The sequence below is a fragment of the Lissotriton vulgaris genome, chromosome 2_1, assembly GCF_964263255.1.
Source record: "Lissotriton vulgaris chromosome 2_1, aLisVul1.2, whole genome shotgun sequence".
In the NCBI taxonomy this organism is placed as follows: Eukaryota; Metazoa; Chordata; class Amphibia; order Caudata; family Salamandridae; genus Lissotriton; species Lissotriton vulgaris.
Genome location: NC_141687.1, coordinates 982094941 through 982118333, shown reverse-complemented (window position 1 = coordinate 982118333; position 23393 = coordinate 982094941). Strand labels below are relative to the sequence as shown.

Below are 23393 nucleotides of genomic sequence, written 5' to 3'. Positions count from 1 at the left end.
CAAGATTTCAGATTTGGAGATTGACAGGGGGAATCCCCCAGTAATCATCCTCAGCTGTTAAGGCACCCTCCTTTAAACCATTTAATGGTTCAAAGTGGCAATTGAAATCCCCACCTACCAATATCTTACAATCGGGGGGTAATTGTCCCAAAAATGAAGATAGACCGTCTAGGGTGGGTGATTCCATGGACACACTTACTGGACGTGAATACACATTCACAATCGCCAGGTTGTAGGCGTCTGGCCATTTGAGGAGAACACATTGTATGTCCTCCGAATGGGTAGGTATTATCTCTGCTGTACAACCTATGTGGCAAGCCACCCAGAGAGACCACCGGAGGGCCTCCCTTTTCCGCCCCACCTAGCATGGACATAGAAAGTCGGGTAACCCACCCTGGGGTAAACTTCCCTAGCCCAAGTCTCCTGAAAGAGACAGATGTCATTGCTATCTACTAGGGACCCCCAGTAGTTGGAATCTAGTTTATTGGCGATGCCTGCAACGTTCCATGAAAGGACCTTCATCCGCTTCGGACCTTGCTTGGGTACTATTCCCCTCATTCTCTCACCATCTGTATCTATAGGTACGTCTGGAAACCCATCCAATATTACCTGGCCCCCTTGAACCCCCGGATCAATTGCTTCTTGGGATGGTATATTCTGGTATGAGATTCTAGGTGATAGATCAGTATGGGAGCCCTGGGTATAATAATAATTGGCCGTTCTGATAATAGAGGGTCAGGGGTACAATTTCTAGTGGCATCTAACCCTTTCCTAAGCTGAACAGAACGGAGGGCCACCCCTTCAGTACTCCTAGTGTATACAGCCCTCGAAAGTCAGTCAACCTGGTCAAGGCAGCTATATCTATTAGCATGTACATAATTACTATCTGCAATTGTGTCATGTCGTGGGGGCCTATACCTTGAACCATCAATGGCAAATCCCACCCTGGTCCAACCGTCTTTTACCCCAGGGTGCGAATCATCGCTTCTTGGATAGAAAAACGGCAGGGGGACCAATTCAATGGATGTGTTCTTCGTTTGCCCCAGCCAGTTGCAAATGTGAGACACAATCTGGGAATTCCTAAAACTTACAAGGATACAATCGCCCCCTATTTTCTTTACCATGTGACCAACCCAAGGAACCCTCCTGACCATCAATACATCCCCTATCAAATTTGGTGGTAGTGGCCTGTGAATGTTTAACCAACTAATAACTTTATTGCGTAAGGAGTCAAGAGATTCCACCACGGAGTTGGAAAGCTCAGGTACCCCAGTTAGAATGACAGTGTGGGCCGCCGCCTCTGGTGGCAGATTGATTACAATTGGCCGAGGACGGTCAGGCATTCTAGTGAGCGTCTTTTCCTGCCTCGTTGCAATTATCGGATTGGGCAACTTTGACTTCCGAGCTAGAGGCACGGGGGAGGTTGCCTTGTAGGGGGTGATGGATTGGGTTGAGGTACGGTAGCTATAGGAGCATTCCCATTAGCAGTGAAAGTGGGCAGGTTTGGTATCACAGATCTAGGAACACTGATGGGAGGGGAAATCCCGGTGTTTATTGCAGTTGCTCCATGGGAGCTGGTCCGCAATCCCTGCTGAGCATCTATACCCCCAGTTGCTTTTTCTATTGCTAGGAGTCTAGCATCAATACAATTCAGCCTTGCCAACAAGGGGTCAAGCAATTCTTTAAGGATGTTAGTAAAGAGGTGGATGGGATGGTCCATACTGCTACGAGATCCCTCTCCGAAAATGAAAGGGCCAGGCTGAGGTGGCGTCAGAGTGTGGGCAGGGTGTATTGGGCTTGCCATTTCATTGACAATCACCGCGGAGGGAGTGTCCGTGACATCAGTGATGTTAGCATTGAATTGAGCGGTATGGTCCAATTTTGCCCTCTTCCCACCTTTTAACTGTCTAGGTCTCTTTCTTTTCGGTACAGCACCCTCACGAAGACCCCTTGAGTTCATTATGTTAGTGTCACTACCCTCTTCCTGAGTCAGAACAGGATGGAATATTGAGGGTGATGTCGTCTCAGGCGTGATGGGGAGTGAGACTCGATCTCGATGTGGATTGGAGGGTGTCCTCAGTTGCTGTAGCACTAATTCGATGATTTGATCGATACTATCCATGAGGGATAGGTGGGTCGCGTCTAGGAGATCTGACATTCGCAATTGAGCCCAGGGAGGATCGCTGAGTACTTTTGAAGCCCTCTACTAACTGTTTTTCCAAGGCTGTGAGTCCATTATTTACCACAGTATTTGCTTTCTTAAGAAAGTTATCCAAAGTACCTGTTACCAGGGTAGCCGCTTTACTCCTCGTATCCCTCGTTGCCATATTGGTCAGATCCTGGATAAGTTGCGACCAGTCCCGGTACCAAGACTGTGGTGCAGAGAGTCCGGGGGCAGATGGGTAAGGACTTAGAGGGGTGGCCCGGTCTGGTCTCTTTCGGGCTCAAATGGGCTACAACGGGCCCGCCCTTGGCCCGGGCTTCGCCCGCGCTTCTCCCACGCGCGTCCCGCGGTGCGCGGTATGTCCTTGATTGATATACACAGATGGGGAAGGGCGGGACTCACACGGGAAGAGGCACCAGCTGACGATGTCCGGAGGTATGCTGGTCCTCGCAGTCCCGGTGTTCCGCGCTGTGAGCTGGTAACAGGGTCCTTCCCGGCAGGCTCGGGGAATAAGCAGGGTCCAGCATGCTCCAAATCAGTCCCGGCAGGGTCAGGAAGCCAGCAACACACAGGCAACTCCTACGAGCGGCGCCCGCAAAGCGGGGGCCGCGAGGAGTAAAGAACAGGTGGGGAAGGGCGGGACTCACACGGGAAGAGGCACCAGCTGACAATGTCCGGAGGTATGCTGGTCCTCGCAGTCCCGGTGTTCCGCGCTGTGAGCTGGTAACAGGGTCCTTCCCGGCATGCTCGGGGAATAAGCAGGGTCCAGCAAGCTCCAAATCAGTCCCAGCAGGGTCAGGAAGCCAGCAACACACAGGCAACTCCTACGAGCGGCTCCCGCGAAGCGGGGGCCGAGAGGTGGGGAAGGGCGGGACTCACACGGGAAGAGGCACCAGCTGACGATGTCCGGAAGTATGCTGGTCCTCGCAGTCCCGGTGTTCCGCGCTGTGAGCTGGTAACAGAGTCCTTCCCGGCAGGCTCGGGGAATAAGCAGGGTCCAGCAAGCTCCAAATCAGTCCCGGCAGGGTCAGGAAGCCAGCAACACACAGGCAACTCCAACGAGCGGCTCCAGCGAAGCGGGGGCCGCGAGGAGTAAAGTACAGGTGGGGAAGGGCGGGACTCACACGGAAGAGGCACCAGCTGACGATGTCTGGAGGTATGCTGGTCCTCGCAGTCCCGGTGTTCCGCGCTGTGAGCTGGTAACAGAGTCCTTCCCGGCAGGCTCGGGGAATAAGCAGGGTCCAGCAAGCTCCAAATCAGTCCCGGCAGGGTCAGGAAGCCAGCAACACACAGGCAACTCCAACGAGTGGCTCCCGCGAAGCGGGGGCCGCGAGGAGTAAAGTACAGGTGGGGAAGGGCGGGACTCACACGGAAGAGGCACCAGCTGACGATGTCCGGAGGTATGCTGGTCCTCGCAGTCCCGGTGTTCCGCGCTGTGAGCTGGTAACAGAGTCCTTCCCGGCAGGCTCGGGGAATAAGCAGGGTCCAGCAAGCTCCAAATCAGTCCCGGCAGGGTCAGGAAGCCAGCAACACACAGGCAACTCCAACGAGCGGCTCCAGCGAAGCGGGGGCCGCGAGGAGTAAAGTACAGGTGGGGAAGGGCGGGACTCACACGGAAGAGGCACCAGCTGACGATGTCTGGAGGTATGCTGGTCCTCGCAGTCCCGGTGTTCCGCGCTGTGAGCTGGTAACAGAGTCCTTCCCGGCAGGCTCGGGGAATAAGCAGGGTCCAGCAAGCTCCAAATCAGTCCCGGCAGGGTCAGGAAGCCAGCAACACACAGGCAACTCCAACGAGCGGCTCCCGCGAAGCGGGGGCCGCGAGGAGTAAAGTACAGGTGGGGAAGGGCGGGACTCACACGGAAGAGGCACCAGCTGACGATGTCCGGAGGTATGCTGGTCCTCGCAGTCCCGGTGTTCCGCGCTGTGAGCTGGTAACAGAGTCCTTCCCGGCAGGCTCGGGGAATAAGCAGGGTCCAGCAAGCTCCAAATCAGTCCCGGCAGGGTCAGGAAGCCAGCAACACACAGGCAACTCCAACGAGCGGCTCCCGCGAAGCGGGGGCCGCGAGGAGTAAAGTACAGGTGGGGAAGGGCGGGACTCACACGGAAGAGGCACCAGCTGACGATGTCTGGAGGTATGCTGGTCCTCGCAGTCCCGGTGTTCCGCGCTGTGAGCTGGTAACAGGGTCCTTCCCGGCAGGCTCGGGGAATAAGCAGGGTCCAGCAAGTCCCAAATCAGTCCCGGCAGGGTCAGGAAGCCAGCAACGCACAGGCAACTCCTACGAGCGGCACCCCAGTACTGACCCTGTTACTCATAGAAACAGTCCATCCTGAACCTTAGTAACCACACCCATCCACCCCGTAGCCCACTGCCTTTTTAGTTGGGAAATTTCAGATTCTCACTCCCCGAATCTCACTGACTAAGCTACGCCCCTGATAAGAACGGTTGGAATGAATAGCACTTAAGGTTTGTTACATTACATTGTACCAAGGACATTTCAGGGTGGAGGTTACATTCATGCAAGCAAGAAAAGCAGTTCTTGTCATAAATCGTTTGCCAACAAGAATGCCAAAAACTGTAGGGTGGGGGTGTGCAGACATATTGTCTGCCCCTCCACTAGATGGTAACAGCCCGTCTCCATGAAGTACCCACCAATCCCAGCTGGGGTCAAGCAGAGTTAGATTGCGCCCATCTTTGTGGTTCCTGGCTGACGCGCTGTCAGAAATGGTTTGTGTTTAAAATAGGTCTTCCTTGTAAAAATTTTTTTTTTTTTACATTTCAGAAAACATTACAGTAACAGAGGCTCATTTAGAATTTGATTTCCAGCTTTCTCTAGTCTTTCATTTTCTTTCTTTGGCTAGTTCGTTTCCTTCTTTTGCTGCTTAGTTTCTTGTTCTCCCCTCTGCCCATCTTTCTATGTTTTTGTAAGTTACTTCTCTCTTTTTTTGTTGCTTTTGTTCACTCTCCATGGTTTTTACTCGTTTCTCCCCACTTTCTATCCTTTCCCATTTTTCTTTCATTCTCAAATTCTTTCAACTTCTCTGGTGTTCTTTTTTTCATCCTGTTTTTTGTTTTAACTTTTCTGTTGCCTTTCTTGCACATTTTCTCTCCTTTTGTCGTATCTGCCATATCTCAATTTTCTCTCCTTTCTTTGTAACTTTTTTCTTCCCCTCTTTCATTCCTTCCATGAGCTCCTTTAATGTTTTTCTTTCACTTTGTTTTTCTTTCTTGTACTACTTTTTTCCTTTCCTTCTCGTTTTGTACTGTATTTGATCTACTTTTCTCTTCCCTTCAGTTTTTCTCCCTCACTTGCTCTTTCCTTGTTCAGTGTTATCTTTTTGTGCCTCTTTCTTTTTTCTTCTCCTTTCACTTCTTCCTCTGTTCCTTTCTTGTACTTCCTTTTTCCTATTCTCTTTCATTTCTTCTTTCTCCTCTTCTTAGAGTATTTCTTATTTCTTCCTTTTCATTTACTTTTTTCTTGTTCTTTTTTCTGCCTTCTCTTTTTCTCTCATTCTCGCCTTTGTTTCTCATCTTCTTCCTTCTCTTTTTTCTTTCATTGTCTCATCTTTCACCTTCACTCTCATGCTATCACTTTTTCTCATTCACTAGCCTTTCTTACTGTTTTTCTATCTTTCAATCCTTTTCTCTCTTTCACTGCCATTCTCTTCCTTCCTTCCTTTCTACATCTAATTTGTTCTTGCTTTATAAGTTTCCTCCTTTACCCCACACCTTTCCTATACTTTCTACCTCTACTTCCTTTTTATTTCTTCCTTTTCTTCCTTTCCTTCCTCTCCTCCATTATTCATGTCTTTATTTCTGCCTTTCTTCTTTTTTTCCTTTCATTCTTTATTTAAAGAGTGCCTAGCATCTTAAAGCAATCTCTTAATATGCTAATATGTGTGTACTTATTGTCTGCTGCTGAACTGTGTGCCGGTCACTGCCGAGATATGTTTACCTTTAGATACCTACAAATGGTCCTTTGTGGCCTAACTCTCAAAATGAGAACAGTGTCATCTTATGTACCACATGAAAATGAGAGCAGGTCTAAATTAAATTCCTACCTCTGTGTGATTCATAAAAAGGAAGAAACTGATCCTCGGGGAGGCCAAAAGTTAACATTGCTGTAGACCTCGTAGTATTAATGCTGTACGCTCACTGAAGCTGTATTGAAATACTCCAGGGGCAGTGCTTACATTACTTGGATTTTATGTACCCTCATCTAACAGCTCAGGATTCTTTTCATCATCCATAAGTAGCTTCCACCACAGAAAAGGTTGGAGACCCCATATATGAATGTTTCTATAGTGCTGTTGGGGGTTCCATGGTAAGTGCCGCTCTCCATCTTCCATAAGGATGAGTGAGCTGAAAATCTTCTTTTTATAATGCCCTCCTCCCCTCCCCCCTTCGGGGATTACACCTGTGCCTTTTTCTGAGATGATCTACATTTTGAGGCACCACGTCGCCCCTCCATTCCCGGGGCTGGCTGCAGACCCCCGATGGGTCACCTGCCGGAGGTGCCGCGTGGAACTCGCAGCGGGCGCATTACTACGGTAAACGACAAGTCAGGGTGTGAGCCGGGACACTCGATCTCCCCCTATCAAGTGTCTCTGGCTGACCGCACCTGCCGAGGGCTCGCCAACGCCCTCTTGTCATACGGTGGAGGGACAGCGCGACTGAAACTGACGCAGAGGCCTGAAGGTGCTTTTACAGAGATCGGGATCCCATCACATGGACACCTCACAAATCGATAAGGCCTGTACGAGGACAGATGAGCCACTGAGACAGCAGGACGTGACCGCACCAACGCGGCTGCAGGGACCCTTAAACGTGCACCCCGGAGGCCGCCCTTCCCATTCGCAAAGGTAAATGTACTAGTGTGCAGAGTGGGGGGTACAATGACTTATATTGTAACGCAGCTGATTTCCTTGCAGCTACTTCAGCGCATCCGAGCAAAATAAGATCGCGCACATACAGTCTAGTTGTTAAATGACTCAGAGTTATAAACGCACTTTAGACATTGGGCCCAACCAAGTAGAGGAGACCTTTCAGGTTTCCCAGTTCCATGCGTGAATAGGACATACAGTTCAGGAATATACTTTGAACACATTTTTGAAGATGTAGTTCTGGTTTTATAATGGGTTAGACAGGACTGCACATCCCATCATGCAACGGAAATACCTGTACTGGATGCTCAGCACGCGTGGAACTGGGTAACTTAAGAGCTCGGGTAGGGGAACTATGTAGCCTGATGTCATTGGAGCTCAATGATTCTAATCCTGGCATTTCATTTATATCCGAATGTAGGCTTGGTTCCGTTCACGCGATCTGACTCGCACACCTGATGTTAATGATTAATAACAGAGAAGCCCAGTAATAGAGATAGTCGCGTGAAAGCCCTGAATTCAGCATAGCCAGAAACTCCATGCCACCAGGCAGGACTCGCTCGAGTTGGGTTACCACGCGGGTGGACGGCGTTCCCCCACTTGTTTTACCGGGTGGACGCCGTCCCCCCTGCCAATCAGCTTGACTTCACTCTTTGGCATCTCTGGGACGAGATCTGAGCTCACAATACGCTGCTCACGCACTGACTTCTCAGATGCAATCGCATCTAAGGGGTGAGCGAGGGGAGGCAATGAGCCTGATGGTGCAAGCCACCTTTCGCGACGTCACTTCCTGTCGTGACGTCACTTCCAGTGACAGCGTCCCCCCACTTCTGTTATTAGGACTTGTGCCCTGCCACCAGGGTCTCCATTTTCCAAGTCTGAGATTCCCCTTTTAAAAATGCATTCTTGGAATTATAGTTTTTCTTTTAATAAGCCTCAACTACTGCTTAATTTGAGCTGGAGGCGCACACCGGCACTCATTTATGGGACCAGCGCTTAGTTTTCATTGACGGACTTTCATCCAGAACATGGGAGAGAAATACATAAACAAGCATTTGCAGTGCAATAGGTCTCACATTGGTACGATTTTGAGCAATAGGCGTTTTAAATGACAATGTCTCAGTATAACAATAATTGTGGGTTTTTTACTGATGGACCTTGTAAAAGTACATGTTCCACTTTCTAACATACAGCACCCTATCTTGCTGCTCTTTAGGCCTACCTGAGCAGTAATATACCTCTATTAATAAAGGGGGGATTGGACGTTGTCATTACTTTAAATGGCAATGTCGAGTTAGCAATTTAAAACTGCTCTTCAAATCTGCAGTGGCAGACTGGGTACCATGTTTTACTGTTGTCACATCTAAGGTGGAACAAGCACGCTGAAGTCCCTGGGGTGACCTACTAACTTTACAGGCCCGTGTGCTCTATACTAGGGACTTACAGGTAAGTTAGCGTATACAAATTGGAAATAAGCCAATCAAACATACACACTTCAAGGCCAGGCACAGGTACTGAGATCTGGTTAGCAGGCCTGGAATTGAAAAACACCAGCAGCATCAGTCAAAACTTTGGGCCTTGCCATAAAAAAGTGGCATTTCTTTACAATTTGGTTACATATTTTTTAACTTATTCTGTATATTCCCTGTCTGTTTATCAAAAGGTTAGATTCCACCAGGGACGTATTTTAATCAAGGGCTTTTTTAACAACCCATGCATTTTAGCTCTTGTTTGACATCTATATAAGAGCACCTGGATTAAAATGAAGCAATTGCTGTGATTTACAAAGTGAAATCCCAGGACTTGAGTTTAGCGCCCTTTCAAGAAAGCACAGTTAACCAAGGCTTACAATGGAACTATAGAAGTTCAGGTATTTGTATCCCAGAGTACCCCTATGCTACTGCGAGTTTCCAGTGCTCTCCTAATAAAAGTATTGCAACCCTGTTGAGAATTCGTAATACTAGTTAAAGAAGTGCAGTGGGAGGGGACTACAATAAAATACTTAGGAGCGCAAACTTATCGCACTGACCCAGAAATACTGCACTGTAATGTGAGATGGCTAGTGATGGCATTATAACCAGGATTACCACTGGAGTAGCGTACTTCAGATTTCACCCTATAAATATACTGTATTCATGTGTTACGATACATAATCCGTATATTCAACAAGCGCCTTACCTCATTAACTCATGTGTTTCACCTTTATGTATTTTCTTAGATCAACATTGTTGTGCACATTTAGAATTCACATGTAGTTGTATTGGAGTGAATAAATAATACATGTATTTGCATTTATTGGATATCCACATAATAGAGATGATAAATTGCTTTCCCATGATCAATAATTATATAATGTGCTTTCATTTTGATTCTCGAGCTAACTTAGCTTGACATTAGGCCTTAACAGAGTGTTACACATTTTGTAATTGTCAGTGTGCTGTATATTCCTTTCTTTGCAGGAGCATTATCAAGTTCCTTGTTGGCTAGAGAAAGGCTTATTATTTTGTATCAGTTTGATAGTGAGGCATGAAGATGAAAAGTTGGTGGCAGATGTGGAGAAATGGCGATAAAATGATTCTCCTGTACCCGGCGGACTAGGAAGATTCATCTCTCAAGGACGATCAGATGTGTACCTAATTGTGTTTAGGATGGGAATTTAGGTGGGTACTGACTTCCAGCAAATGCTGACATGGGATTGGGTATGGCCTTTGGGAATGAGATATGGATGTTCTGGAACTTTTTATTGTGCTTTTAATTGGTGTTCCATCAGGGTCGGATTGGGATCACAATTCGCCGGGCACTGACGAAAAAAGTGGCCCACATTCAAGGGGCGTGGCCCATATTTAAGGGGCGTGGCCCACATTCAAGGGGCGTGCCCTTTCATGAAACACCATTTGCACAGACAAGAAATGAAAGTGGGAGGATACTGTTCTTGCACACGACACAGGGCCAAGGTGACAATGGCCTACATGCTGAGCAACTAAAAAAAATAGCAAGGCCCCTTTTTGTCACAAAATTATTCCAGCCCTCCAGCACAGGAGCACCTGAAAAGCAGCAAAGCCCCTGCTATTACTAACCTACTCAGCCCTCCCCAGACATTCAGCTCAGGAGCACATGAACAGAGGTAAGGCCCCTGCAATTAGTAAATTAATCAACCCTCCAGGCCTTGGGAAAATGTCCTGGCAGGGGAGCACAAAACACAGCTTTCTGGGTCATCCAAGATAGCCAGGTAGCCAGGTAGCCAGGGGGGAGGCTGAGGTGAAGCTGGTGCATGGGAAGTGCCTTCCCAGTGTGTTCTGGCAGTTTGATTGTTTACCATTTACTGTAGTATTACCCTTGTACCTGTGTATGGTACCCTTTTGTAACTTGCACAAGTCACTTTTCTCTTGTAACACACTGTTTGCTCCTCTCACTTTTGTTTGTTTTAGATACTTGCAGTGGCACCATTGCCTACGTAACGTTTGTTCTTGTGCTGGAGTGTCTGCCATTAATTGCAGTATTATACCTCTACTTGTATTTTGTACGCTTTTGTAACCTGCACACGTCACTTTTTCCTCCTGTAATGTATCGTTTGCTCCTCTTGTATTTTGGTTGCTCACTATTGTCACTTTTGATTCATGTAACTTAACGTTTGGTTTTGTAATTTGTCCACTTATAATTTTCTCATGTATTATTGCTGTTCCTAGTGTGAATCGCTCTGACACCTTCGGTAAAGTCCGCGCTACATAAAATCGCATAAATAAATAAATAAAACAAAAAAATTCCAAACATCACCAGGCCCCCACAGCAAGACCCATTCTTCCACGCCCACTATGCCCTGAATGTGAAGGGCTGTGGGCGAGGTGTTAAGACTAACACCGTTTCTGGGCTGCATGGGCGCCAGGGGGCCGAGGTGCAAATGGCTCAAAGGCCTGAGAAACACCTGGCCCCCAGGGAGGCCGGTTATTGCAAACAATCACCCCTCCCCAGCCCAGCCCTCAGCTTGATTGCTTGGCAGGGTAGGGGTGAAGGAGAGCCCACAGCTGACAATCGCTGTCTGGCCGCACAGCGAGGCTGCTTTCATTTTCTGTCTCTGTCTCCGTGCACTCTGTGGGCCGTTTTTTTTCTCCCCTTTCCTAGTCCACTCTCTGTGGACTGGGACAGGGGAGAAAAAAACGGCCCACAGAGGGCACTGAGGCACCGGCCCTTCGGCCCATTCCCGAATGCCCGCCTTGCCAATCCGCCCCTGTGTTCCATAGTGGTTAGAGCTGAGGCCTTTTCCTGTACATGCACAACTAATATCACAGCAGACACCATCTGGCCCCAAATGGGCCTACATCGAATGTTCATACCTGAATATTCGATGTAGGCCCATTTGGGGCCAGATGGTCTCTACTGTGCTGTGATATTAGTGGTGCATGTACGATTACCTCAGGTGGGCCCATTTGGGGGCAGAATCATCCTCATTGTGTTGTAATTTCCAATGTGCAAGGATATTAAGCTCATCCACGGCGGAATAATGAGGAATACATTAAAATTATTGCTGTCGCTTTGGATATCCTGGCGGGGACGCGCATAATTGTGCTCGGCTGATATATATTTCGGGACATGCATTTATGATTATTTTAATGAATGAATTTTTATGGGGACCACTCGGAATTAGCTGATCTGATACCAGGCCAAGATGGTGCTACTTTTGTATATACGTATGTACTTGTTTACGAGTCCTTTGCCTATGTTTATGTCTGTAATCATGCCAGTAATACGTTAACTTATGTTTTTTTCCAACGCGCCTGGTGACACTGACAAAGGCGTTAGCTGAAATGCGTCTGTTCTCTGCAGTCGTTCGATAAATAAATCCTATGAACTTACCCCGTGAGTGTTTTCTTCCCCATAGAATTGTTGCGGGAACAGGGAGCTATCATGTATATGCGCCTTACAAATTATATTATTTATATATATAAACAATACAGTTTGTAAAGCGCATGGCTACCCCAGAACGGAGTAACCCAGCGCTAGGGAGCTGACACAAACACTAGATAACCCAGTTCAAGAGTGAGCTTACTCTAAACAAAAGAACCAGGTTTTTAGTTTCTTTTGGAACTGAAGTTCGGAAGCCGCCTGCCAAATTCCCATCAGAAACGGACGGTTTTTACTGTTTATTTCCTTGATATTACCATAAACATTGGCTGCAGCAAACACAAATGTGTACAGTCTCCCACGCCTTGCAAAATACCCATACAGCATGTCTGAAGTGTCTAATGGCCTGATTTGCAAAGTTGGGAGACTTTTTTTTTGCCAACTTGGTCGTTAATGGGGGTAACAATTATTTTGTTGCCAGACCCATATTTTGTCCCAGTTCGACCCTGTACCCCACCCTAAGGAAAAGTCACCAACTGAATCATTGGCCTGGTGCCTGGCTTAGTGAAAAGGCAGATATCAATGCGCTAGACCAGTACAGAGCCCCACCCACTGCCAAATGGCATTGCAAATTAAAGATAGGGGCAGAATGTGAGAGCACTCTTCTCCATATGGAATCCAAAAGAAGGTTGAGGGAAACTGAGTTTGCGCAAGCATGAGATGCTATACTTACTGAGTTTAAAGGTGAGAGTAGGCACAAATAAATAGGTCAAGAGAGAAAAGCCGGAGAGGTCTGTCACAAAGAGGAGGCATGGGGTTCGAAGTGCTCACTTAAAGAGTAAGACAGTGGGCCTTCGAGCATGGGACTCATTACAACTGTACCTGGCTTTCCCCACCAACTCGAATAGGATTGACTCTGTGCTGTTATTACACTGCAGTAGCTGTGAAAAAGCAATTGGGGACCGAAGTAAACCGTTTTAATTGAGGTTCAGTTTCCTTTCGCTGTTACTAATGCCTTTTATTTGCTAGTTCTTTTTATCCCCCCTTTATGTTTTTTCAGATACCCTTTACTGTAATTCCAAATGTTATTTATATAGCGCTTACTACCCCTGACGAAGGGGCTGAAGTGCTTTGCAGTGAGTAGCACCCTACTTGCGACCCACGGTTAGAAGTAATTGGGTAGTAGTTAAGTAATATGAGCTTCCTTTTCCTTGTTTCTTTTTCCTTGTAGAATTAGTTGTGTTAAGCTTGTGCTCTTGAGATCTCATGCATTACATTTAGCATTTTGAATAGGGATAGAATCAATGAGGTGGATTAGTAAAGGGAAGATGTGGGATGTTAATGGGAGTTGTGGACATGTGTGCCTGTTAGTTGGATGACCTGGATGGAAAAGAGGGAAGAGTTTGTGAAGCATATTTGGGAACCCATAGGAGACAGAAAGGTTTGGGATGAGTGAGCGAGTGGAGGGAAAGGAATAGTAAAAAAAACAACAACCAAAAAATGATAAATACATTTATTTTAAAAACTAACACAGCAGTGTCTGCGCGCACCAAAATATCACCGGTGTACGTTACAGCGTGACTGCATGTTTCAAATGAAGGAGCATCTTCGCCGATAAGGCAGAAACAGCACTTCCAGCATTGGATTTGCAAAGTTTATTTATTTTAAGCTAACGCATTGCATTAGGCAAAAATAAATCAACTTTCCAAATCCAGTGCTGAGAGCGCCATTTCTTCCTGATTGGTGAAGACAGGAGGAGGGGGCGGTTGGTGGGGTATGTGTCACCAAACGTTAAAGTGACATTATATTTAGGTATGGTAATAATATCTTATTTAGCATTGAAAAAACAAAAACTTTCGAACTAACTGAAGTAAAAAAGGTTAAAGAGCCGCTATAGTTACTTTAAAACGGTACGTTTAACTGACATTGTCACCCAACAAAACCTCTGAAATTCACCGGTTATAGTTCTATCGATTAAATATAACTAGTGGCCTAAAGTAACTGCAACTCACACAACTACCATGCACTCTGTGGTAATCAATGAAGTCATTTTAGATGTTGCAGTCATGTTATCAATGATGTAAGAACATGTCATGAGTGATGTAATACGTAAAGTACTTAGCAGTGTATGGCGAGGGCACGAGTTACAGTCCTTACCCTGAAGGAAGTGACCCGATTAGGGCCACCCGGGTCACTTACGACAACTCATAGCCTTCCAAACAAGTGAAGAGTCTGTCAGACAGTAGAGAATACAAACAATCATTTATTAGTCACATACACGGCGGCGGAGCCCAATCTGATCAGCACCAGGAGAGGGCTGTCGAGGGGACTGGTTCCCCTACACTTGGTAATGCATATTCATTCTTCTGACAACCATCAACCATGTCCCCAGTGGAAGTTACCGGCTTGAGCTGTGGATGAGCAAAGAAGGCACAGAAGGATGGGCTGCCACCTGCACGGTGGGTACACACTATCACTATCTCAAGGTTGCCTTGTGGAGCCTGGCTCCTCCTAATGTGGGAACAGGGCTACGAGGAAGGATAGGCATGCAAGAGCAGAATGGTCTATTCATTGGTGAGTCAAAATCCAACCTTGAATACAAAAGGAAAAAAATAGTGGAACACAGTCTTTCGCTTAGGTAAGAAATACAGATAGCGAATATCATATATGATCTGTGGTGCAACACCATTGAAACACTGTGTTCCCACAATCCTATTAGCGCAGCCGACATGTGCTTAAGAGCATGCTGCTGCACAAACGGCTCATAGTCTTTCATCACTCTCCACACATCGTCCACACTGTAAATTGGGTTCCGGGCCCACTGCGCAGCCTGGTCAGGCACCAAAAACTGTTCCTCTCATTTCCAACATCAGAACTCATCAATGAGATCCCCATTTGTTCTCGCGCTACTGCCCAATTTCCCTCAGCCTCGCCACGCAAGGTGTCCCAGCACTCAGCAGCACCGGAGTCAACACATTCGAGGGAATCAGAACAGACAAAGATGCAGGCATCCACTTTAACAATAATTGCAAAGAAGGGGTGAGAGAAGGGGAGACAACAGTGTAGGAGCATCAGACCGAACAGGAGAGCTAGCGCCCCTCCCCCCCCACCTGTAGCTGACACACACAGAGAGGAAGCAGGAGTGGCCGAAGCTCATTGGGGAACACTGGGGACAGAACCCCCATTCATTCGGACCTGAACCATCAGGGTGTGGTAGAGGAGCTGAACCATCTGGCGGAACCACTCCCCAAGACCAGCCCGACAAAGAATCCCATCTAGGAAGCCCCACAACACCATATCAAACGCCTTAGTGAAATCTGTCAAAAGGAGGGCTAGAGTGCCATCAAGGTCTGCTACACGGGACTGCCCCAAGTGGACCCGCCTAATACAATGATGCCTACTACGGACCAGCATGAAACTGCACATGTCTGGATGGACTAGGTAGCGCAAGGCTCTACACAGCCGTGCGGCCAGCCCCTTGGAATAAATCTTGATATCTGCATTGATCAATGAAATTGGTTAGTAAGAGGAACACTGATCTCTAGGGAGCTCCTCTTTGGGTAGGACAATGATTATAGCCCGTTCCAGTTGAGAGTGGAAGAACCTCTGTTGCAGGGCCACCACATAAAGGTTCAGAAGATGGGGGAAGAGGGCTTCCGCGAAGTCCATGGGGTACGCGTCTGGCCCATCCATCTTGCCAGCCTGTACCCCTGCCACTGCGGTGTGCTCTTCCTCTAGCATCAGAGCCTGGTCCAATTCCTGGGTCAAGGCATCCGGCCAGTCATCATAGGTATACTATCGAGGAAGGGATTAGCGATTTCTTCAGGTGGCAGAGAGCATCTCGAGTACAACCCTCAATAGATTTCCGCGAAGGTCGGTAAATCGCCAGGATCTCCTCCCAGGGACAACCCGAGGGGTCCAGAATCACAGGGACCACTAGGTAGGATATTCCGTGGGTCACCAACCAATAAAGTAATTTACCGGGTTTGTAATCTGAGGCATAGACTCTCTGGGAGGAGGCCTTCCAGCACTGTCTGGCCTCCTTTAGCAAAACCTGCCGCAGTCCCATACAGACCCGAAGAGCAGCCTCCTCTTGGAGGATCTGGAATTTCCGGTCAGTCAGGTGTGCTGCTCGACATTCCTCAACCTGGTGAATATAGCCTTAAATTTGACATCTTAGTGATGCCTTACCAGCTGCCCACAGTGTCGTTAGTGCCCGTGTTAAGCTCAAAATACTGATGGATTTCCTCTTCAACAATGACCTCTCATTCAGAGTCCTGCAAATACCAGGCGCTAAACCTCCAAGCTTAGTGCAACGCCGCAGGCTGTGCTCCTCGTGACAATAGCAGTGGAGCCAGGAATGCCACGCATCACAAAAGCCCAGTGAGTCAGCCCAGGAGGAGAGACAAATCGATCAGGATCCAGAAGTTCATTGAAGTCTCTCCCAACTTTTGTGACTCCCTAAGGGAGAGACAGACGAAAGGATCTCGAGGTGTACAGAGATGGCTGCAACAGAGATGGCAGAATGTAGCAAGAGATGAAGTTATAATGTCTCGCCTCAAAATGGCCCACAACGCCTACGTAACAACCCTGCTGGTCTGAATGATGTGCAGTAACCGCCACTGAAAAGGCCTTGTGAAGCAGTATTTCAAATCCCCTAGATCCACGTGTGAACCCCGAATGGTAAACCCTGTCATAGCCGAAGAGGCCTAAGACGGGACATATCGTACTCAGTAGGCAATCTGCTGCAAAAGGACGACCACTGGTTTATGGCACTTAATTTATCTCAGCACTGTGGACCGCTTAATGAGGTCAAAGAGGCCGTTCACATTCCAGGAGAGCACCGTAATTTTAGGGGCGGTCATAGCACAGTTGAAAGTTAGCTGCCCACACTCAACCTGGAAGGGGGGTCCATCCCCAGAATTCCACCATGCCCTCCTACTGCATATCAATCCCTGAAAGCGTGTGATAACTAATTTTAACCTGAAGGAAAGATAAAATGTTAAGACAAAACATGATGTAAACAAAACCAGGCTCAATAGCCTGATGAAAGAACCCACCTCCAAATGCCCCCATCCCACACATCACCCAAGGAAGCATCTATCGTTTCAACTAACAATTACCGAACCGCTAACTAAGGTGGAGGTTACTGTGAACCATAAATGCTTGTGGAACGGGATCTAGTACCTGAAAACGAACCACCAATCATGCAAAGGAGATACATCTTAGGGCCTCTACAAAGGCAGTAGGCAATGCAAAAGGTATGTCACATATTGCCGCTACCTCCTGTGGCCAAGGAAGACACAGTCACCCCACTCCTAACAAGTTTGTAGATACCCCACCCAAAACCAATGTCAGAGAAGCGGAGCAGGAGCAGCTTGATCATGATGCATCTTAAGGCTAGGATGAAGAACTCAGTCCATCTTCTGCAGATTTAAAATCCAGTGGAGTGGCCTACAAGTCTCCCTTTGGGTAGGCAAGACCAAGTCCAGAGCCTGCCCCACACTCTGTCCTACACCTTTGGGACTGGGAGCACCCTCCTTTCCTCCGACGGTGGGGAAGCGATCATGTCTGAATATTGGTACTTGGTGGTAGGCACTGCTCGGGGGGGCAGGGTGAGAGGGTTCTGTTACAGCCAGTGTTCTGTAGTCCACTCACAGGCCTGGTCAAGCGTATCAAAGAAAAGGGTGCAGGACTGCAAAAGATTTCAAGGCGGCAGGAACAGGAGCATGCAGCGCACGTCCTGAGTGCGCAACTTCGGTTTCACCTTGGTAAAGGAGCGCCTCTGCTGCTGCACTGCTCTTGTATACTCTGGAAACAAAAGTATTTTCAAGTTCTTCAACCACAGGGCAGGATGGGCTCCGGCCTCCTGCAGTATCCCATCCCAGTCCTTGAAGTTAAGTAGCCTAAGGATCGCAGTCCATGGGGAAGCCCAAAGGCGGAGGTCTTGGATCTAGGGAATGGTGCGCCCACTCAATAGCAAAAAAGGGAGACAGCTTGTTGTGGGGCATTCACACTTGAACCAGTTCTCCAGCACCCCGGCTAAACCCCTTTTCTCCAAGGATTTGGGCAGGCGGGTGACCCAAGGATTGTTCTGCTGTGCCCTGTTTTCTGCATCTTCTGTCCTCTCTGTCAGGGCAAACAATTTTGACATCAGGTTCTCGAGGTAGGATAGTTCGTCTTCGGTGGTGGAGACCCGGTTTTCAACTTCTGTGGTCCTATCCACCATATTGCGCACATCCTGCCGCAGCAAGTGTAGGTCTGCTGAGGCTGCCCACCTTGGACTCCACAGCCTCTCTCTAGTCCTGTATGGCCTTGAGGACCATGGTTAGGCCTGTTGTTCCCTGCTATGCTGCGCCAGGTCCCTGATCCAGCGAGTTTTCTCCAATGTTGCCGAAAACTGTCAGGGGAACAGTGAACTGTTCCATTGTAGTCTGAGCCAATAGATGCTGCAGGACCTTCCCCGTCCTAACCCCAGACACCCAGAGCCTAGGGTCCAAGCCAGTCACGATGTGGACGTCCACAAACAGTGTCTTAGTCAGCAGTAGGAGTAGGACAGTGGTGCCCCAGGCCACCGAGGTCACCAAGGATGATAGTCCCCTCCCACATAGCTGATCCCAAGGGTGAGTTCCAATGGGGAGACCCAGGAGCTGCAGGTTGCTCCCAGGCAGGAGACCCATGGAAAGGCATTAGTCCCCGCCCTCACCCGGTACACTGCCCTCAAATGGCCAAGGAGCATGAGAGGCAAGGCAAGTGCCAATGCTCCGCGCAAATGGGGGCTCCCACTGACTAGGAACCCCAAGTCACAGAAAGTCCCACCTGGCAGGTCCAGCCTCTGAGTTGGTCTCCACAGATCTAGTGACAAGCACTCTGCAGCCCGCCCACACCAGATACAGGGCCACTGCTCAGCTCAGGATCATCCAGTCAACACACACAGGACCCAGCAAGAGGCACAAGGAACAGACACAGAAGTCCAGGGGCCTCCCCATGCAGGGCCACATCACCACAGATATGAAGCCCTTGGCTAATCTAACTCCTCCACCAGCTCCCACCACAAACATAGTCAGGGCCACCCAAGTGAAGGAGGAGGGGGTAGGAAAGGGGATCCACCTCCACCATCCAGCAACCCCTATTTGCAAAACAGCAGTCTCCGTGGCACCAACACAGAACCTCCTGTGGGTCCAGTGGATCTCCTCCACAGGCAGCCCATAGACCTCACAGCCACTGGGATGACATGTAGTGGTTATTTCTGATTGGCTGGTCCTGCTATATTGCTTCACTCCTTCCGGCTTCAATGCATGCATGCTATGGTTGAAGTGCATGCGTGGAGCCCCGCAGACACCGAACCGGTCTCTGGGCCACAACTCAGCCTGAGGGGCCCCTCAACACAAAACACTGTGGGATTCAAGGTGTAGATGCCAGAGTCAAAGGCCGTCCCAAGTCAGGCCCCCACTGCTGCAGTAAGTAATTCTCGGCTGGTCCATTCACCTCACAGACTCCGCTGCATGTGCATCATGGGCCAATGTGGTAAGGAGGGAGGGAGGAAGGGAAGGACACTACCTCCACCAACAGGCAGCCCACACCCAACCCCAAGCAGCCCTCGCAGCACCACCACATTCTTCCACTGGGATCAGCTGTTGGGGTCCACAAGCGGGTACGCAAGCTGCACACCACTTCTCCGCCCGCGGCCTGCAGAAAGCACACCTCAAGGCTAGTCAGGCAGCCATACACTGTATGGCCGAGGTGCTCCGCATCAGGGTGCAGCATGGTACTCCTGGCCCCAGCGGAGCTGTGGCCACAATAGGAAGAAAGGAGGAGGAGCCGCCTTCTTTCAGTTAGGGCCACACTCACCGGCCAGCCACGTCATGTCAAGGGTTTCAACACCTCAAGTAAGTCATCGCCAGGCCTCGGCTCGTCACCGCCGATTTACCACTCCACGACGGATCTCCAGGGCACCTCGGCAAACAGCGTCCCAGAGCAGGTTGAACAAGGGCACAATTGACAGCCCAGCATTGTTGAGGAGTGTCCAGCCCTCCGCGTCATTGCTGTCAGGTAGGATGCCTATGGATCGGTTACAGAATGCAGGAGCTCCGCTAAGACTGGCCCACCACCTTGGCCACCGAGGCAATGACCCCGACTGCCACTTGGTTAATACTGCAGGCGGGCCTGCAGTGTGGTGGTGGACAGGCTGCCACCTTATATACAGGAGTGCTACTTGTATCAGCAATTGTATAAGAGTAAGTAGGTGTTAGAATATGTGTCAATAAGTGAGGTGTTGTGTATAACTGTCTCAACAAGTGAGGTGGTGTGTATAACTGTATCGGGGAGTAAATGGCAGTGTGATTGATTCTTTGCATGACTAACTAGCTGTGTAAGTAACTCTATGGGTGAGTGGCGGTATGTGAGTGTCTGTATAGGTGTATCAGTGCATATGATAGTGTCTGTATTAATGCGTGACTGCATCTATGAGTGACTGTATGGGTGAGTGAGTGGATGTGTGTGTAGACCTAGGAATCAGTGAATGGGATGTAGTAAATGGCATTGGTGTGTCTATGGTTTCAAGAATGACAGTCTGGTTTTTAAGTGGGTGCATCATTATATTAGGCTGTGAGGAGGTGCATCAGAGGATCATGTGGATGATGTCATTTGAGATGTCATCAGTGATGTCATTGACCATGTTTTTTTCAGTGAATTTCAAAGGTTTTTTAAATGCTAATTTCTAACTATAACGTCCCTGAAACCTATGTTTTTTCAGTGAATATCGAACTTTTTTTATATGCTAATTTCTATCTAGAACGTCGCTGAAACCTATGTTTTTTTCATTAAAATTGTAAAGGCTTTTTAAATGCTAATTTCTAACTATAATGTCCCTTAAACCTATGGGGTTTTCAGTGAATTTCAAAGATAAAGAAAAGTACAGAAAGAAGCAAGAGATATACAGAAAGAACCAACACAGGTGCAGAAAGAGGCTTTGTTGCAAAGTCATCCTGTGCCCCCAACTTTTTGCTGATTGGTACGTGTGGTAACTGATTCTCACTAACTAGGCCCAGAGCCAGTGCTATTCTTAAAAGACACTTAGAATACGGTGAAAACACCTCCATACACTAGGATACACTATGGGTTGGGGTACCCCTGTGATTGGTATGACTTCCCTTGTAAGGCCCTAGTACATAATAGGGCAGGGGATTAAGACTACCTCTAACCCAGAGGTGCAGAAAGAGTCAAGAGAAGTACAGAAAGAAGCAACAGAGGTGCTGAAAGAGGGAAGAGAGGTACAGAAAGAATCAAGTGAAGTGTAGAAAGAGGCAAGAGAGTTGCACAAAGAGGCAAGAGAGGCACAGAAAGAGGCAGGAGGGGTGCAGAAAGAAGGATGAGAAGTGGAGAAAGAGGCAAGAGAATATCTGAAAGAAGCAGCAGACATTTAGAAAGAAGCAAGAGAAGTACAGAAGGCGGCAAATGAGCTGCAGAAAGAAACTGGAGCAGTGCAGAAAGAACCAACAGAGGTGCAAAAAGAGGCAAGGGGGTGCAAAAAATATAGGAGAGATGCACAAAGGGACAAGAGAGGTACAGAAAGAAGCAGGAGGGGTGCAGAAAGAAAGAAGAGAAATGCAGAAAGAAGCAAAAGAGATGCTGAAAGAGGCGTGAACGGTGCAGAAAGAGCAAGAGAAGTGCAGAAAAAAGCAACAGAGGTACAGAAGGAGGCAAGACATGTGCAGAAATAGGCAGGAAAGGTGAAGAAAGAAGGAACAGCGCAACAAAAAGTGGCAAGAGGGGTGCCGAAAGAGGCAAGAGTGGAGCAGAAAGAAGCAAGAGCAGTGCATAATGAACCAACAGAGGTGCAAAAAGATGCAGCAGGAGTGCAGAAAGAGGTAGGAGAGGTACACAAGGAGGCAGGAGAGGTACAGAAAGAGGCAGAAGGGGTTTAGAAAGAAGGAAGAGAAGTGAGGAAAGAGGCAGGATATTTGTTGAAAGAATCAACTGAGGTGTATAAAGTAGAAAGAGAAGTGCAGAAAGAGGCAACAGAGGTACAGAAAGAGGCAAGAGAGGTGCAGAAAAAAGCAACGGAGGTGCTGCAAGAGGCAAAAGAGGTACAGAAAGAAGCAAGAGAGATGCAGAAAGAAGCAAGAGAGGTGCATAAAAAGGAGAGAGACATGCAGAAAGAAACAAAAGAGGTGCTCTAAGAGGCACGAGGGGTGCAGAAAGAAGGAAGAGAAGTACAGAAAGAAGCACCAGAGGTGCTGAAAGAGGCAAAAAGGGTGCAGAAAGAGGCAAGAGAAGTGCAGAAAGAAGCAACAGAGGTATAGAAAGGGGCAAGAGTGGTGCAGAAAAAAGGAAGAGAGGTTTGCAGAGTGGTGGAGAAAGGGGGTCCTTTAGGGTCAAACTCGCCTACCTCTTACCTCCAGTAAGCCCCACACAGTGGGATTGCTGAAAGGTGGCCACAGGCCACACCCCCTTTCTCTACCACTCTGCAAACGCGCCTCCTGGCGGGCTCTTGGTTGGCGGATGAAGTCCCCATCCCTCCTGAGGGTTCCTGGGGGCCAACTAGCCCTCCTGTTACCTCCAGTAAGCCCCATACAGCTAGATTGCTCAAAGGCCACCCCCCTTTTTACATGATTCTGCAAACGTGACTCCTGGCGCACTGCTGCTCGGGGGATGAAGTCCATTTTAATCCTGATGTCTTCAGGACACAAGAGGACCTCATTGCCCCACCAGCAATGCGCCAAGAGGCGCGTTTGCAGAGTGGCATAAAAAGGGGCGTGACCCGTACCACCTCTCAGCAATCCCACTGTGTGGGGCTTACTGGAGGTATCTGGTGGGCTAGTTGGCCCCTAAGGACCCATAAGATTCTAGTGGTCTTCCTCCCCAACCCAAAACACTCCTGAAGGTGCGTTTGCAGAGTGTTGCAGGGAGGGGGTGGGGCATCCGGCGTGGTGCCAGCTTCTGTTTTTTTTTTTAGAAGTGGGGCTTTGTGGTCCCCGTTCTCTTAACATGTTTTGGGCCCTGGAGACCCCATCCCCCAGGGCCTGAGCCTTTTTTTATTTGACAAAAAAACAGAAAGGGGCCGCGTGACCCCCATTTCCCGGGCCACTTCTAACTCAAGGGACCCCAGCCCCCGGGGCCTGGCCTAGTTTTAAAAAAACAAATTCTGGGAGGGGGCTGCGTGGCCCCTCTCCCCTGGGCCACCTCTGACCCCGGGGGCCCCATCCCCCGGGGCCTGGCCAGCCTGGAACTTTTTGTGGAGGGGGTCCGCATGACCCCCCTCTTAAGGCCAATTATGGCCCCGGGCACCCCATCTCCCAAGGCCGGCCCTCAAGTTGGGGACCGTGGGGGGAGCCCCATTGCCCCCAATGTCCCTGCCGGCTACCCGCCTCCTGCGGAAGCCAGTATTGCTTTTGGGCAAGAGGAGCTGCTGACATGCAACTCCCCTTGCTTCAACAAAGCAAAGCAGAATTGCTTATGGGCGAGAGCAGGTTTCCTGCTCTCACTTCAATGAAGCAAAGCAGGAGTT

The 23393-nt window shown here is 48.7% G+C and overlaps 1 protein-coding gene across 2 annotated transcripts in view; it reads left to right on the top strand.

Annotated features, from left to right (window-relative positions):
* The window catches only part of LOC147731510 (3-galactosyl-N-acetylglucosaminide 4-alpha-L-fucosyltransferase FUT3-like), a 144666-nt gene that overhangs the window by 26459 nt on the left and 94814 nt on the right, over window positions 1-23393 (top strand). Inside the window, exon 2 of one of the 2 annotated variants that reach the window (XM_086958758.1) lies at window positions 9505-9705. The exons of the other annotated variant lie outside the window; for it this stretch is intronic. The gene's annotated coding sequence lies outside the window, so the exon portion shown is untranslated. The remainder of the gene's footprint in view (window positions 1-9504; window positions 9706-23393) is intronic. 2 annotated transcript variants of the gene reach the window in all.